At 51.1% G+C, this 15,353-nt stretch overlaps 1 protein-coding gene across 7 annotated transcripts in view; it reads right to left on the reverse strand.

The window, feature by feature from the left end:
* Positions 1-15,353, reverse strand: part of FRMD4A (FERM domain containing 4A) — a 614,500-nt gene that overhangs the window by 201,583 nt on the left and 397,564 nt on the right. Inside the window, exon 1 of one of the 7 annotated variants that reach the window (XM_042944933.1) lies at positions 12,183-12,336. The exons of the other annotated variants lie outside the window; for them this stretch is intronic. The gene's annotated coding sequence lies outside the window, so the exon portion shown is untranslated. Of the gene's footprint in view, positions 1-12,182; positions 12,337-15,353 lie in introns of those variants that run through there. 7 annotated transcript variants of the gene reach the window in all.

Below are 15,353 nucleotides of genomic sequence, written 5' to 3' on the forward strand. Positions count from 1 at the left end.
TGATTTGCCTGTTCTGTAGACACATAGCCCAGAACCCAGGCTGCGGAATACACGCACTCTTTGTACCACGTATGAGCTATAGGGCCACGTGTCAAATGACCGTGGCCATCACCGGTAGCTGGGGCGTCTTGCCACACAATTTGGAGGCGGGTTTTCCTTCGCTTAAACAATGCCCTTTGTTAATGACACGCAAGCTCTCCGTTATCCCCGGGGATGTAGGGGACGGACGCACGATTTGGAGACCACCTGTAAGACACTGCAATTCTATTCTTAGGTCTTTGGAATTCCCCTCTTAGGGGACTCTTGCAGCACAGGGGGAGAAGGCCACCTAAGAAAGGGACATGGCCACCTGCTTTCACAGAACCTGCAGGGGACACGAAGCAGCCACTTGAGCGCCTGTCGTGCTTGAGTCCAGGGGCCCAGGGCTCAGACGTCAAGTCCTCCGGGCTTGGAAGGAAGCATTCCAGCCCAACAGCCGGCCCTTTTGAGATTCATGCTTAGATCAGACCAAAATTGCAGGAGCATCGCAGCAGAGCACATTGAAAGGCCGTGGATGACCCTGTCTGGAAAGCCACAGTCCCGCAGGGGCGGGGGGGGAGGGTCCCAGCTCCCGGAGATAACAGCAAGCCTTCACCACCACCATCCCCCCCCCACACCCCCCTGCCTGCCCAGATGCCCCAATAAAGAGCTGAGTGAGGGGAGAGCTGAGGAGCTCTGCTTGCATTCAGGGAAGTTTTTGCAGCTACCTTTGACATCTCGACCGGGCAGGCGATCCGGGCTGGAGGCTGCGGCCTGGATATTTACATAACGGACTTGTCTGGAAAGGACTGTGCTGGAGACGCCTGGCAGAGACTCCTCGCACTCGCTCCAGCTGCACTGGCTGCTCCCTTCCTCCGTTCATCTTGTCAGAGGTTTCAACACTGCCTGGCTGCCCCACGAACCACCCCAGACCCCGCTGGAGACCTGCTCGTGGGGCTCCTCATTCTGCTGCCCCAGCACCGTGCACAGGACAAGTTTCCAGAACCACTGCACTTCTTCCCCATTTAAAACTGGGGGGGGCGCCTGGGTGGCTCAGTCGGTTAAGCGGCCGACTTCGGCTCAGGTCATGATCTCGCGGTCCGTGAGTTCGAGCCCCGCGTCAGGCTCTGTGCTGATAGCTCAGAGCCTGGAGCCTGTTTCAGATTCTGTGTCTCCCTCTCTCTGCCCCTCCCCCGTTCATGCTCTGTCTCTCTCTGTTTCAAAAATAAATAAATGTTAAAAAAAAAATTTTTAAAAAAATAAAAAATAAATAAAAAAAAAACTGGGGGTGGGCGTAATGCCGGGAAAGGAAGGGAAAAGGGGGCGGGGGAGGGAGGGAGAGGATTCCAAAACCAAAGAGGAATTCCGCACCCCCCCCCCTTCCTTTTCACCCACGGTCCCACAAGTCTCTCAGTGGAAAAGCTGTCACAGGAAATGCAATGCCTTAAAATGCAATGGCCGTTTGGCAAATGGTAGATCTAAAAATATCCAGGGTGCATATCATTAGTGAGTAGTTACAGAAGTAAAGACGTTATGTGTATCTGCTAGTCAAATCAAAAGTTCTAATTGGACACAGAAACAATTTCTCAAGGCTTTCGGCAGGAGGTAATTATTGTGTTGACTACGCACAGAAAATAAGGACGGAGCCGAGCCTGCTGTTTGGGCGGCTTCCACGAAAGAAGGAACGAGGGACATGTTTTTTGCCTGTATCACAACGGATTAAAAGATGCAGGGCTCCTGATCGTTCCTTTCCTGATTTAACCAGCAGTCCCAGTAGGTCAAGTGGCCTACATACGTCATTTCAAACCCTCTGGACACCAAACTTGAGTGTACTTTCAGCAAACACTTTAGAAAAGGCCTTGAAATGAGTTTGTGATTGGAGAACTGTGTAGGGAGTCTGGATGCTACAACAGAACAAATACAGGAGGCAGGGGGAGCGATTACATCTTACATCCTTCACACTTCCTAGCATGGAGCTTTAAACACACAAGACTCTCAGTAAACGTGACTGACTGGAAGCAGGGAATTACAATTCTGGATCATGGTGATGGCTTCATATGACAAAACTTATCAAACAAGGGGGGGTACAGTCGGTTAAGCACCCGACTCTTGATTTCGGTTCAGACCAGGATCTCATGGATCATGGGATCGAGCCCCACATTGGGCTCCAAGCTGACAGCACAGAGCCTGCTTGGGATTCTCTCTCTCTCTGCCCCATCTCCGCTTGTGCATACACACACTCTCTCTCTGTCAAAATAAATTTAAAAAGTTAAAAAAGATGCGGCACCTGGGTGGCTCAGTCGGTTAAGCATCTGACTTCGGCTCAGGTCATGATACCGCGGTTCGTGAGTTCGAGCCCCGCGTCGGGCTCTGTGCTGACCGCTCGGAGCCTGGAGCCTGCTTCGGATTCTGTGTCTCCCTCGCTCTCTGCCTCTCCCTTGCTCATGCTCTGTCTCTGTCTCTCTCTTCCAAAAGTAAATAAACATTAAAAAAGTTAAAAAACAGAACAAAAACAAAAAACAAAAACAAAACCTTATCCAATAGGACCCTTTAAATGTGTGTTTATTGCATGCCCGTGGCCCATCAATAAATGTGATTACAGTGTGAGGGATAGAGATACTCCTCTCACACATCAAAAAAGAGACAGACCCTCAGGAGGATGTGGAGAATTCCAGCTGAAGCAACACACCATAACAGAGTTCTTCACACCTTAAGGAATTACTTCATTTTTTAGAACTTATATTCTTTTCTTTTGAAGTTTGGTGCTTATGGTTTTTCCTCAGATCTCGTCTTATTCAGGACTGAGGCCTGGCATCATCTCACCTCATCTCTAGGTGGCTGAGCCCCAAGTCACCGGGCTTCCTCCTTCCGCAGGCTTATCTAGGATTCTGTATAAACCTGCCCACTCAACATCGCCGTGTGGCGATCTGGAAGGCACCTCAAACTCCGCGTGTGCCAAACAGGACTGCTGACCTATCCTCCTCCCCAACCCACCCCCATCCACGGCTTTCCCCTGTCATGTACCAGCAACTCCAGCACCAAGCTCTGCTCCTTGGGCCCCAGTAGTGGACTTCTGTCTTGCATCCCACATCCTACCCCCAACCCACCAGAAAATGTCGTTGGTTCTCTCTAAAATACCCAGACACTGAACACTTCATCATCATTTATCACCTGCCTGATTCTTGTAACTGCCACTCATCTGGCACCTCCTGTGTCACCTCTGCTTGGCCTCGCAGTCTGGTCCCCACACAGCACCATAAAACTATCCCTGTGCAGCCCAGGTGGGGCCGTGGTGCTCCCCAGGTCTGCACTCTCCGATGCCCCCCGCCCCTGGTCGCAAGCTTTCGAGGCCCCACGTGATTCCGACTCTGTGTCTCCTTCACTCAGTCTGCTCTTCAACAGTCATCTCCTTACTGTTCCCTCCATGTCACTCTTTCCTCCCGGGGCCTTTGACGAGCTCCCACACCTGCCTAGAATGCCTCCCTCAGACACTCCTGTGGCTCCAGAACTATAGGAAATAAATGTCTGTAGTTTATAAGCCACCCAGTCTACGGTATTTTTCTGGCAGCCCAACCAGACTGACACAGTGCGTGAGAGTTAGCGTAAGAACAGAAGTTTAAGAGGGGTGCCTGGGTGGCCCAGTCGGTTGAGCATTCGGCTTCGGCTCAGGTCGTGATCTCACGGTTCGTGAGTTCGAGCCCCGCGTCGGGCTCTGTGCTGACAGCTCGGAGCCTGGAGCCTGCTTCGGATTCTGTGTCTCCCTCTCTCTCTGCCCCTCCTCAGCTCACGCTCTCTTTCTCAAAAATAAATACGCATTGGGGCACCCGGGTGGCTCAGTCGGTTGAGCGTCCGACTTCGGCTCAGGTCGTGATCTCACGGTTCGTGAGTTCGAGCCCCGCATCGGGCTCTGTGCTGATGGCTCAGAGCCTGGAGCCTGCTTCCGATTCTGTGTCTCCCTCTCTCTCTGCCCCTTCCCTGCTCATGCTCTGTCTCTCTCTGTCTCAAAAATAAATAAAAACATTAAGAAAAAAAAAATTAAAAAAAAATACGCATTAAAAAAAAAAAAGAACAGAAGTTTAAGAAACAAGGAGCTTCCAGGCTGTGGCGGGTCCTTCTGGTCCATGCGAAGCCCTGTGGTTTAAAGGAAATGCAGGCAGGAGGGGGCAACAAGGGTGGGGAGGTGATGTGTGGGTGCTGCAGACACAGGCACACATGCACCAAGCTAGGAAGGTGGGGAAGGGGTATGCTGTGACGATCTTGTGATAACCCAGGAACAAAAGGGGAGACGCTGAACTACAAGTGGGCACCTCACCCCAAAAGAATCTGGGGAGGAAACAGCTGAGCAAGGCGCTGGACAAATTTACTGTAAAGGCTTGAAGAGCTTAATACTAGTAATGCATCAAAGAGGAAGAGTGAGGCAGACTAGTGACTCATCTATCACAGGACAATGGTTGCCGAGCCTCGGAGGAGGAGGCAGAGACTGGTGGTCCAACAACCACCGGTAAGAGGGGAAACTGAGCAAGAAGGCCTTCGTGAACTCTGGAAGCTCCTTTAAGGAGTCAGATTTAGGGGAAATTGATCAACAGCCAAAGGGAGAATCAGCGTCTCAGTGAGGGTCTCAGGACAAGGGCAGGAGCAAGTGCCGTGTGCTGTCTGCCTCCTCGCTTACTCATCAGCAGGGAAACGGCAGGGACATAAGTGTCCTCGCTCGCGTCCACCTGTGCTACATGCAAATAAGCACGTGGGCTCAAACACCGACTTTTCTCTATCTCCGTTCAACAAATGAAAACAATAGTATAAAACTGACAGTTTAGGGGCGCCTGGGTGGCTCAGTCGGTTAAGCATCCAACTTCGGCTCAGGTCATGATCTCGCGGTTCATGAGTTCAAGCCCCATGTCAGGCTCTGTGCCGACAGCTCGGAGCCTGGAGCCTGCTTCGGATTCTCTGTCTCCCTCTCTCTCTGGCCCTCCCCTACTTGCTACCTCTCTCTCTCTCCCTCTGAAAATTAAACAAACATTAAAAACAATTTTTTAAAAAAACCTTACAGCTTACAGGATTTTTCAGTCGGGTTTTGTCAGTTCCCTAAGAATGTGGTCAGTTATGGTGGCAAGAAGAAAAGAAGAGTCTAGCTGTAGAAGAAACAAAACAAAACACTATGGTTTTGGATATTGTTCTTTGAGTATTTGCATATCTCTCCCAAGTTTGAAGTTCTAGATCTCTGTGTCTAAAGAGGCACAAAACCTCTATCGACTAAGTTACAACCTTAAGAACAGGATGGCGACACACTAAATTGTGGTGGGTTACAGAATCCCTATTTTCCACCACAAAGAAAGAAGGAACCACAAACAAATGCCAGCCTGTTTTCTGGCTCACTCCACCTTGTCCAGGCAAACTATTCCCATAAGCTGCCCCTGAGGGTTCACCTAAAATATATCCTTGTCCTGGATCTGGCTATAATGTTCTATAAATAATACCTCCCTTGTTTCTATATTTATTTAATGCTCTTATTCTGCTGCCTGTTTAATCTGTCTCCAGAAGATGGACCATCTCTCATTCTGATTTATTTTATGTAACACCAAGAAGGTTATTAAGTGCTTAAATAATTTCTGATGGGTATTATGCAAATTGGTATGTTGATTTCTCAGGCTACGGAGGAACTCCCCGTATTTGCAGAGTCCTGGGGTTGTGGGTGCCGAGAGAAAAACTCCCACCAGCATCTAGTACACCTCAGGTTCTAGGCTTCTTTCTGCCATTAACGCCCTGCATTAATTACCTGAGTGCTACATCAATAAGTAAACAGCAGCTGAAAATCTTCCTAATTAATGGCAATGAATGGGAAGTAATCAAAGAACGTCACAGAGTGATCCGGATTTTTGCCTTTGTTGTGTAGAAAAAGAAGGCAGTACCACCGACTGACATAACCTTTGTAATTCTTGTTTTGATTCTCCTAGTTTTCTTTCTCAAGATAAAAGCCCTTTCCGATCATTTTTGAAAACTGAAGAATTCAAATCCGCTTTCTGCTTTTTGGTGTAAAGGAAGAATCATCCCTCTTCTCTTCCTTCCCCTCCCCCAACCAACCCTCACCATATTAACTGTTCTAGGACCTTCCAGTGATACAAGCAAGTCAAACTGGGGCGGGGGCGGGGCGAGCAGGGGGAAGGATACAAAGACAAAATCACTTCTCTTAAGAGAGTCATATTTTTGTGCTGGTCGTTTCATAGATACTGTTTCACGGGTTCCTCTGAATGTAACTTTTCTCGTCAGTAAGAAAACTACAGCTCAGAGAGATTCAGTCATTCACCCAAGGCCTCATGGCTAGCAGGTGGCAGAACCAGAAGTCACAGCCACGCTGGATAACGCCACGGTTCCTCTCTCTGGCCACCATGCCTCCGTGCATCGTGCATCGTCTAAATCCTTGTCAGGCGACAGGGCCTCTAGTCTTAGCACTGTAACTGAGGCCTTCGCAGGGTCCCTGAGTATCTGGAAACATCTCCTCATCTGTTCAAGGAATCGATATGCCCCTTCTCATTCCTAGAACTCCATCTCTCTGAAATCTTTGACCTGACTGATAAGCCCCAAATCTCACACGTGCCTGGTTCACAGCCTGCCCTGCACATTCAGGGTGACGTCAGCCCCTGCTGGGTTGCAAGGTTCGAGGCCTCTGCCCTCAGGCCGGGACCTCCAGGCTACATCTGTGGTACTGGTCACTCTGTAGTTACTCTGTTACAAAACACTCAACCATCCCAATAAAAGGGGATTGAGAATGCAGAACACTGCTCTCCACTGTGTTCAGTTCCACTCTGGTTCTTGTCCTTACCCTCCCCTCTCTTCTGCGCATGCGTGCTCTCTCTGTCTCTGAGCCACGGAGAAATGAGTATCTGATACTTGGGGGGGAGGGGGCATCCAGTGGGAGCGGAGAGATGGGTAAGTGAGCACTGCATTCCCCAGCTCGGTCTGTAGGTAGACTGCCCAGCTCCAGATGGTTCCACACTATTTGGTTTCCTAGTTTGGGTTTGTTGCATCTATATACTTGTTCACAGGCATGTGGTGAGAGCATAATTGTGCATTTTATGGTTATGAATGGCACAGCCTGGCAAGGCTCCGACCATCATTTCCATTCGCTGTCATGCATTATCAATCTAATTCCCCATTACACGCTTTTTTTTTTTCATGCATTCCTCATACAGCAAGGGCAAAGAAAGGCGAAAGCCGTGTAAAGGAGACTGAGTCACCAGAACAGGCTAGTTTTGATGGAAACTAGGGAGTTATAGCCTGAGGTTTGAGGGGGAGAGCTTCTGGCTCATTTGAAGTGAAAATTATCATTAAAAGGTTTAGGGTTTTGCATCAGTACCAAGACTTCTAGCCCTAAGGTTGGTAAGGCATTACCAACTGTGAAAGAGGGGCCACACCACGGTGCAGACTAAGACACAGTTAGACACAGGATGACCCAACAGGGTACATTTCACTTTAGACCAGCGGGCTTTCTAGGTTTCTAAGGATGCCTAACTGTCTCCGTGTGGGAGCACAGTATGATAAATTCCCTCAGTGATTTACTTACTCCAGGAGGACCCACTGAGTGCCCATGATGATCAGGGACTTAAACACCATGAGCATACGTGAACATAAAGTATACAGTAACCATGGACAGGCAAATGACTGCTAATAAGAGGGAAACCGGAAAACACGTGTGAATGTCGTCAGAGTTCAGGGGGACGAGTGTGCATGGACAGATAATCTCGACCGCGGACTAGTTTCTTCTTGTACTGCATCATGGAATGGCCAGAGTTTAAAACAAAAAACCAGAAACCACCACAGATAGAGACCTGCCTGCCTAACACGCTAGATCCTAGATAACGCACGTCCAAATGAGACTTAGCTCTGCCTGTATGTACTCACGCAGTTCCCAACGGGGCTACCACCTTGATTTTTATTTGGTTATTTTCCTTGATTATTATTTGGTAGTTAACGAGGCCACTGAGCTGAACCAGATCCCCTATTCCTTTATATTCTTCACATTCTTTCCAATAACCATGGTCTTTATTCTTGGTAGTCATTTCCATCTTCAAAGAGAAGAGCATTTCTCTTTGGGGGAAAATACCTAATTTCCACTGATACAATTAAGAACTGAACACACACACACACACACACACACACACACACACACACAGACATACTCCCTCTCTAGCACCCCAAATAGGCATTAGTGCAGTTCATTCAAAGAGGCCACCGCTCTGCTCATGTGAGAGGACGAGAGGCATAATGATGGGTATTTTTAAGATGGTGCTTTTAGTGGTGGAACCGACTGCCATAAATGTAAGGGTGTGGTTGAATCACTCCTTATAAGAGAAAGACACGCTGATCTCTCGGGACAGAGGAAAGGGTGGGAAATGATGGATTTAGGGAACCAGAAGGAAACTGCTGGGGAGAGAATGTTTGATAAGCCGGATTTATGCTGATTCAAAAACTTCTTGCAGGACAGAGTACTGAAACCAGCAAGTCTGCATGTGCAGCAGGGGAGCCTGAAGCCCAGAGCTCCAACAGCTACTGAACCAGCCTCTGAGATCAGAGGTCTTGGGAAAAACAAAAACAGAAAATACCAGCAGGGTACTGGGGTCTGATTAGGGCTCAAGAGAACACCACCAGGTAAAAGACGCAAATCCCACCATTCCCCGACAGTGGCCAGGTTTCCCCGATTCAAGTCTCTGCTTGTGCTTATTGTAGGACAAGTCCAAGTACCTCTGTATCCTGTGCAAGCAGTGGAATGATGCGGTGACTTTTTCTCCCTTCAACTCCAATGTCTTCTTTTGTTCCATTTGTCACATTTCAGAGGGAAATGGAAATGGGCGGCAAAGAATCGAAGCGGGAGGGTGGAGTAAACAGATACCCACAGCGTCCCGGGGAGGTCACGAGGGAATGGGAGCCTGCAGCATCTCTGGCTCAAGGGGAATCCAGTTTTTGGAAGTCAGGCTGAATAACCATTGGAAGATCTTTATCCCAAGGGCTTATGTCCCCGTAAGGTCTCAGAAACCACTGCTCATCGAGGTGCTGGGATCTTTCGCTATGCATAAACCTAAAGAGAGCATTTCTGCCACAACTTTTATTGACACATTGGGTGACCTCTAAGAGATAAAAGATGGAAATGAAAGCCATCCCTGAATCCAGACTTATCCATTCTGATACTGTACACAGAGTGAATTAAAATAACTTCAAGAGCTATTTAACTACGATCAGGTCTATTTCTCATTTTGACCTATTAAACTAGAAATGCTCCAGAAGCCGCACTGTTCCTTCTGATTTATTTGTTTATAGAGAGCACGAGCAGGGGAGGGGCAGAGAGAAAGGGAGAGAGACAACCCCAAGCAGGCTCCACACTGTCCGAGCAGAGCCCAACGCAGGGCTCGAACCCACAAACTGTGAGATCATGACCTGAGCCGAAATCGAGAGTCGGATGCTCCACTGACTGAGCCACCCCAGGCGCCCCTGTACTGATCCTTCTTTTAAAATAAATGGTAAGTATTTACGTACGCAAAATTATCTAAGAACAAAGCTTTAGGCTGGAAAGTGCCCCTTCGCTTTTTCAGTCATTCCGTGTGTCAGGCTAAACGCAACCCTTAAAACAGATAAGCACACAGCACGTGAGTAGAAGTGTAAGTAAGTGTTCTACCTACTCACCCACACCCGCGCGTCAAGAACGAGAACCCAAGTTGGAACGCAGATGCAGGGAAGTCCAGAGTGATCTCCCGTGAAGGAGGTCTCACCCGCCCCACACTTACTAAAGCCACGGGTCCCCGACAGGTCCCCTCAGTGCAAGGTTTCCTGGACCCTTCATCTATCTCATCACAGACCAGCCACACCTTTCCCTCCACTCAGCCAGGCTGCCGAGAGAGCCCCTTCCCGCACAAACGCTGGCACACCCACTAGTCTATCCAGCCTTTTCCCAAGTTCCAGAACCCAGGCAAGGACTCATTCCTCTTGGCTTTTTCTTCGACCTGAAGCTGTCACCTTGCTGTTCCCCCCACACGGAGCACTGTACATGCCTGCCATGCATGCCTCGCGGGTTATGAAATCAGCGACTCCCTGAACCTCAAGGGGTCTCAGTTTCCCCAACCACAGGATAATGCTAATGGCACCAGCCACCTGCCAGGCCATCGGGGGACTCGGCAATAGCACCTACACATGACAGAGAGGCCCCGCACCATAAATAACAAGCCTTATTAATAAAATTAGTTCAAGACGAGCGCCAAAGAGAAGACGGCAACAGCAGCGGCTAACACACGCTTGGCCAGAACAAAAGAGGGTGCAGGGATTTTCTGATCCTCACTTCTACAAACTGTGCTTCCCTTTGACACAAGAGGAACTGAAACCGTCTTTCTCTTTCTTTTCTAAAGGGTTACTCCCGCCCACACAACTTTTTGCCCGTCAGGTGAAACTTCTTTCCAAGTTCTCAGGGTGCAACATTCTGTTCACGGGCAGGACAGTATACTATTGATTTCAAAGCATGTCCAAATATCGCTTCCAATTAAATTGACTGTAGCGCTTTAACCTCTCAGGACCAAATGGATTCCAATCTATTTGTTGCATGACCCTCATTTCCGTTGTGCCTTAAATAAATCCAGATTTCATTTGCGGCGGAATGGTTCCATCGGCCAACAGAAGTGGCTCATCCCCTGATCACTCTGGGTTGCAGGAGATGCGCAGCACCTGGAGACTCAAAATCGGATTTCTGCTGATCCGAAGGTTTGGGCTACTGGCCGGGGCCAAATCAGACTCCACAGAAATGGGGTCAAATGCTACGAAGGAACACGAAGTGATGCAAAGACCAGAAACAAAACAGTGACGCGTGGGTCCTCCCTGTCTCCCTAACGCCCACTTTGTCGCACGTTTTCAAGATGGCACACAGAGCTAAGTGCCAGTGAATATGAGGTATTTTTTTGCACCCCATCCCCGAGGTACTTCCCCGGGGCCGGCTGTGGCTTCCCTGGATGAAGTCAGAAGTTCGCTCCTGGCTCTCCGGCTGGGAAAGCACAAGACTTGGATGCTGAGCAGGAAGGGCTGTGCAAGCAGCTGCCTAAAGCCCAATCAGGTGAACGCAGATCAAGTCGGCCTGACCAGGTGTCTAAAAATACCTCGGTGACCCTCCAACACCGAAGAGGCCGTCACCACGGAAGAGCTCAGGTTTAGAAACGTGCCTGTCTGAGGTGCTCTGAGAATCCCTTTCATGAGAAGCTGCGAGGACTCAAAGGGAAAGAAGCCAGAGCAGCGGTAGTGGCCTCTGTTGGGATGTTCCATTCATAGGGGAGAAAGCGCCTCATCCATTCATGGTAGGGTCAGGGAGTCCTTCACCGGCGTCGGGTCGCCGTTCTCAGCAAGCTGAGCTTCCGGCAGCCTGGCATGGCCGCATCATTCAGAATGAGTGTCTATTAGGAAACCACCGCCAGAGCTATTATTAGAAGGGCCATCCCTCGGAAATTTTGCAGAATTTGCTTGAATCTGCTGAGCGGTTACTCTGCTAACGAGCTACTGGAGAAAGGCACCGAGTTCCTGCCCACACCGCTTTCAAAGCGCAGGACTGGTTCACCTCTCCCAAACGCGACAGGGACCGACGTCCGGGCATCTGTCTGCACTACCGAGGCAATGCCGTTTGGTCGTTTATAAACGACCGCGTCCTAAAGAAGGTTTCCTCCAGTTCTCCTCCCCCTTTCTCTATGCATCAAACTTGCTGCAGCCATTTGGAATGGAAAAGGGCAGTCAATTTCAGCACGCTCATCTGCCCGCCTCCTGCCACCCTCGGGCACCCCAAGCACAGGACTCCCCTGTCACTTCCATAAAAACGGGTTTTCTTTAAAAAAAAAAAAAAAAAAAAAATCCCACCCAGGTCTTACAGCAACGTCCTTTCCTTTCTCCCCGGGTAAATTCAGACAGCGTAAGGTGGAGATGCCGGAGAAAGTGTATGGGGGGAGGGGGCCGGCAGCAGAAGGGAGTGTGGTAGGTGCCGCACGTGGGGTGTGCATTGAAAAAAATGTCACATCCGCGACCTCAGAGACTCCACGCTCCCAGGGAAGAAGTGTCATGTCCCTTTCACCGGCCCCAGCATTTAAAAACGGACACCGAGGCGCTGCAGAATCCCTCCCGGCAGTCGCGGCTGGGAAACAAAGACACGTTACCTTTTATTTGCTGCGCTTCGCCCGGAGCCCAGGAACTCGAGGTTTGCAGCGGCGGATCCACCGGAACCGGCGTCCCATTCGCCCCGGGTGCGCAGGCCCGTGGCCTAGCCGGCGGCATCCGCGCCCGGCGCCTCCGCCTCCTCCGCGGCGCCCGCAGCCGCCCCGCCGGGTCCCGGCGCGCCCCCGCCGCCCCCGCCGCCGCCGCCGCCGCCGCCTCCGCCCCGGCCCCCGCCGCCCCGCCCCCGCCGCGGGTCCGCCGTCAGCCCATCGCCCGCTCGCGCCTCTCGCGCCGAGCCTGGCCGCGCGCCAGGGCGCACCGCCGCCGGCCCGCCCCCCGCCCGCGCCCGGCCCGCCGCATGCTGCGGGGCGCCCTGCCCGCCTCCACGCCCCGCGCCACGCCCCCCACGGCCCCCACCCCCACCCCTGCGCGCTGCACCCCCCCACCCCCACCCCGGCCCCCCGCCCCGGCGCGGCCGGTGAGGGCAGGCGGGCCGCGGGGAGGTGCGGAGGGCGGGCCCGGGCGAGTCCCGCTCCGCCCGCGTCCGGACAACAATGAGCGCCCGCGCCCCTGCGCTCGCCCCGGGAGCCGGCCGAGCCCCGCGTCCCCTCGCCGCTGCGCGCGCGGCCGGGACGAAGTTAGGTCCCGAATGCGGCCGCAAGCCGGGAGAGGCCGTGCGGAGCCAGGCGTGCGAGAGGCAGCGCAGGGATGCCGAAACGGAGGGCCCCCCGCCTCCCCGACAAACCCCAGCAGATCCACCGCGGGAAGCCCCCTCCTACCCTGGGAGCCGCCGGCGGAGGCCACCTGGGCCGCACTGGGCTGAAGGTGCGGCGCTTAGCCCTCCGCGTCGTCCAATTGTTATCTCCCTCAACTCTTTGGAAATGGAAGTTGCTGCGAGATAACCTCTTCTTGGGGGCTATTGTCAAGGATTCGCAACAATTACCAGGGAAAGGGAGACCTGCATTTCAAGAGACCTGGGGGAGGGCAACGGGCTGGCGCGTTGTCTTTCCAAAAAAAGAGAAACAAACTCAGGGAATATCCCTACCGAGAACAATAACTCAATTCACATTATACGTCTAAATGTTTACTGCTTCAGCAGCTCAATTTGCCCTAGACACATTTTTTTCACGAATTGTCAAAACATGGTTTGATTATAAAATAAAGGGAGAGGCAGACAAGAGCACCCGCTTATTGTGGGTGGGAAAGCCCGCTTGTCTCAGGGGTAAAATCTTTCTCTAGAACTCAGTCATCGCTTGAAATCCCAACATCTCTCCCTGCCTCCCTCCCTCCATCCATCCTTCCATCCCTCCCTCCCTCCCTCCCTCCTTCCCTCCATCCATCCACCCCCAGCCTCTATCCATCCATCCCTCCCTCCTTCAAGGGAGAGATTGCTTCCCTTTCCACCATCACTGAAGGACCTATTAGATCTGGCACCATTATTTCCATGATAGCAGCAGGAGCAAAGACTTAAACATTCGAAATAAAAAGAAACATTGCATATTCCATCATCCCAATAATTGAAAGTTAAGTCTTTCCAGACACAGTTCATAGATTCTCTAAAGATCTCAGGCGAAAATTTCTGGCAGTTTGGGAGGTGTTGGCTTTGGTCAACAGAAGGGAATCTCTGTATACAGGTAGCATTGGAGAAAAAGGTGAGCCTGTGATAAAGAATACCTAACTTGTTTCAGCCTGTTGTGGTCACATCTCCTGACCGCAGGACTTGACTTGATTTTCTGAATCTGAGTCAGGGGAGGCCATATTTGAATGGGATGTTTCTGTACTTTGGGAGTCCTTGAAGACGGTTTTAATGCAAAGCCCAATTCTTTCATAATGCAGTTGGCACTCTCAGAGGGAAAGCTATTTCTTTGGAAGAGTATTTCCAGTGCTGATCTGTTTTGACTGCACCGGCTAGTGAACGGATGACAGAGGAGGTGTTCAGACCCTTCTCTTGGGGTATTTAGTTCCCATCCTTAGAAAGAGTCGTTGGATTGTTTCTACTATCTACCTGATGCTTTTCCACCTTGGCCAGGGGAGTTGTTAATATATCCTGAACTGCACTCGTCTCTGGCAAATCCTCTTTCCGAATTCCCCGTCTTAACTACAGAGCTTCCCTCCTCCCAGCACAAGCCAGAAACAGGGAGAGAGGGGTCTTTAACTCCTTTCTTTCTCTCCTTCCTTACCTTCAAGTTATCACTAAGCCTGCCCTCATAAATGGCTCTGGAAAGGTCCTTGAGAGCAGCCCTTGTCTGACTTGTTCCAACAATGCCTGGTGATGTTAATCTTTGCCAAATGAATAACCCCGGGCCCAGCCTCATCGGTCCCCGTTGCCTTTCACTGGGAGGTCTCTGCAGCCTCCTGACTGGCCTGCCCTCTTGTCCCTCAAATGGGTTCTCCACACCAGCTCAACTCCCCCTAGAACTCGGATCTGATCACAGGACTTCTTTGCTTCAGCCCGTTCAGGGCTTCCCTGGTTCTTAGGGATAGAGTCTACACTTCTTCAGATGGCCAGAATGTCGCGAGCACCGGGCCCTCCTGATCCATCCGGCCGTATCTCTCACCACCAGACCCCACCAGGGGCCATCTCACCCTCTACCCTCAGCTATATAACCCTCCTGCACATACCCTCTGTTTCAGATTCTCCCTTTGTTACCTGGCAACCAGTGACCTCCAAAACATCTCAGATCAGGTCATAATCTCTGTGAATAAGCATGTCGGTAGCTTCTCATTGCTACTGAAACCATCACGTTATCACATTATTCTCCTGCCCCTGCCCCACCCTGTGCTTTGCCACACAGGGCCACATTTCTGCCCTTGAAAGATTCTTCTCTTTTAAGTTTATTTATTTATTTTGAAAGAGAGAGAGTGTGCGAGTGGGGGAGGGCCAGAGAGAGGGGGAAGAGAGAGAATCCCAAGCAGGTTCTATGCTGTTAGCGTGGATCTGGACATGGGGCTTGAACCCATGAACCGGGAGATCACGGCCTGAGCCGAAACCAAGAGTGGGACGCTTAACCGAACAAGCGCACTCAAGCGCCCCTACTCCTGGAAGATTCTTTCTTCCCTTGGCTTTTGCATTTCTTGTTCCTTCTGCCGGAAATACTCATCCACTCTCCCAGCCCCACTCTTTGCATAGCTGGCTCCTTGCCATCCTTTAGGTTTTAGTTCAAACGCTGCTG

This window comes from Panthera leo, chromosome B4, assembly GCF_018350215.1.
Source record: "Panthera leo isolate Ple1 chromosome B4, P.leo_Ple1_pat1.1, whole genome shotgun sequence".
Classification (NCBI taxonomy): domain Eukaryota; kingdom Metazoa; phylum Chordata; class Mammalia; order Carnivora; family Felidae; genus Panthera; species Panthera leo.